This window comes from Phalaenopsis equestris, unplaced genomic scaffold (assembly GCF_001263595.1).
Source record: "Phalaenopsis equestris unplaced genomic scaffold, ASM126359v1 Scaffold000552, whole genome shotgun sequence".
Taxonomy (NCBI): domain Eukaryota; kingdom Viridiplantae; phylum Streptophyta; class Magnoliopsida; order Asparagales; family Orchidaceae; genus Phalaenopsis; species Phalaenopsis equestris.
This window is the reverse complement of record NW_018164992.1, coordinates 2,270,115-2,272,720: the sequence shown is the minus strand read 5'-3', so window position 1 is coordinate 2,272,720 and position 2,606 is coordinate 2,270,115. Positions and strand designations below refer to the sequence as shown.

General features: G+C 39.1%; 1 pseudogene; it reads left to right on the top strand.

The window, feature by feature from the left end:
* Positions 1-727: 727 nt before the first annotated feature.
* On the top strand, positions 728-2,170 carry LOC110029188 (annotated as a pseudogene).
* Positions 2,171-2,606: the final 436 nt, after the last annotated feature.

Genomic DNA, 2,606 nt, shown 5'->3' with positions numbered 1-2,606 from the left:
GTCAAAATTGAGCAGCCTTAAACTCGTTGGATTCGTCTTGTCTAGACGTTCAATTCGACCGTAAACTCGTTAGATTTTATGTCTGTTTGTCCTTCCAAATGACTCAAAAAATCCTCTAAAAGTGGTTTAATGATTTGATTCGGGCTTGATCCGACTCGGATTGAAATAGTTTTTATATCATTGAAACCGTCTCATCAAGCCGATCAGTTTGACTATAAATTTACTGAAATTGGAGCTCTGGATGACTCTTAATTAAAATTTTGATATTTCTTGCTCAAGATATTATCTTGAGATTCATGTCACACATCGAGATAACTCTAGATTCATTTCGGATGATAAAAATTTGTTAAAAACATATCAACAACAATCAAATTAATAGAACTTTAATTTGGAGGTTCCCAAAGATTAATTTGATCTCGAGTTGTCCGTTTGGGGCAGCTTATAAGTGCGGGCGACGTTTTCAAAATGCCGCCGTACTGTTTGGTTCGCGCGTTTCACCAGTTTATTTGAAACTGTGTTTGGATTTTTACACTAAACGCAGGCCGGGGCGACCCCCGCGGGTCGCCCCGCGGGTCGCGTTTCAGGATAAACAGCTTATCCTGAAACGCACAAGCTGCCCCAAACGAATAACAAACCTCTAACATTGGCGTTTAAGCCCTTTCTCGCATTCCACTTGCATGTGGACTTCTGTAGATAAAAGAGCGGCGAGACCGGAGACACCAGTTTAATGTCATCTCACTGCTCATCATAAATCGGACGGCTCAAATCTCTTCGTTTTTCATTTATAATTCCTATAATAAATCCTCTGTTTGGCTCTCTCCCTTCACTCTCTCTGTCTCTTGCTTTGCTATCTTTCTTCTTTGCAGAAAGATCCGTCTTCATTCGCCCTTCGCAATCTCTGCAGATCTTGAGGCATCGAAGAAGTTTCTGGTGATCTTTTCTGATTCCCGGCGATCTGTTTCCGATTTCAATCCGGCGGGTCTTGTTTTTTCGAATCTAAAATCCATTTGAGATATATTGCTGTTCCGATTCAGATGGAGAAAGAAGCAAGGGGCAATCTACGACCCCTGAGAGGAGCTCCGGAGGCAGATTTTCTCTTACAGTGGGGGAGTAGGAAGCGGCCTCGCTGCGTCCGCCCGCCGGGGGGACCCCGGCGGGCCGATCGGAGGGACAGCGAAGAGCCACGTCGAGAGTCAGTCGTCGCGTCATCAGATCCGACAAGGATCTCCCATCTCCTACAACCCCAGCCCTCAGGTAACTGAGATTGTTCACGTAATGAGGGGTTTCGGTTCATCTTTGCTTTTATTGGTTGCGATTGAAGAAAACGTATCTAGGGATTTGATATCGCAGGAGGTCGGAGTCGGCCGGGAGTGAAAACGCGAAACCTAGGTCAGAATCGGCTTCTCCCGATAAGGAGGATCGGTTTTACCCCACAAGGGGATCTGTTGCAGCTGCCGGCGATGAGAACGGCGGAGGAGGAGGAGGTATTGGTGGAGTGGAAGAGAGAGTGGGTGTTGCAGCTACAGTGATGCCTAGATTCTTCATCTCGCTTTCAAACAAAGAGAAGGAAGAAGATTTTCTGGCGATGAAGGGTTGTAAGTTGCCGCAGCGGCCAAAGAAGAGGCCGAAGATTCTGCAGAAGAGCTTACTTGTATGATTCTTCTTCTCCTCTACTTCAGCCATTTACGATTGGATTGAGCTTGTTTTCTGAGAAAAAAAAAATCTGTTGATTGTGCAGCTGGTGAGCCCTGGAGCATGGCTGACGGATTTATCATATGAAAGATATGAGGTTAGAGAAAAGAGAAGCTCAAGAAAGGTAGGCAATTTTTTTTTTATTTTTTTACATTAATAAATTACGAAAACAAAGAATTAATTTTCATTCAAGTTATTTTGAGATGAGAATAATTTTCCGAAAATGAATAAAATTGCAAAAATTATCTTTAAAAATGTTTTTATCTTTTACTTTATGCAGAGGAGGAGAGGGTTGAAGGCTATGTGCTTAGAAAGCGATTCAGAATGAGTAGGGAGGAAAAAAGATTGAAAATTTGAAAATATGAATGATTTGTGATGTAATTTTTGGTAGAAAAGTTGGGTTTTGATGATCTGTTTTGTAAAATTACTTTGTTTTCTTTTAATTGATATAATTTTTAGTCAGATCTGCAAGAAAGCATCTGGCTTGCGATCTTTTTTTTTTTTTTTTTTTTTTTTTTGTATTTTTCTTATGATGCCCACTAGATTTTGTTGTCTTACAGAGAAGGATAGATTTGTGAAGTTTTTTTTAATGGTGGGATTTGTATGATGCTATCTTTAAGAGCGTTGGGAGAATTTTTTGGTAAAAGATAGACATGCTCGCTTAAATTTAATTATAAATGCATTAATAATTAATTAATACAATTTATAGAAAACTTAAAGAGATATTTAAAATATATATTTATGATTTTTTTTTTTTTGGAACATGATGAACAATAATTGATAAATATATGTGATTTGAACTTCAGATTTTGCAGAGACATCTCTGTTGGGCCATTGATTTTTTTGTGTGGAAGATATTCAGATGTATCACTCTTTTTTTATCTATTTTCATATTTAATCTATAATATATATAT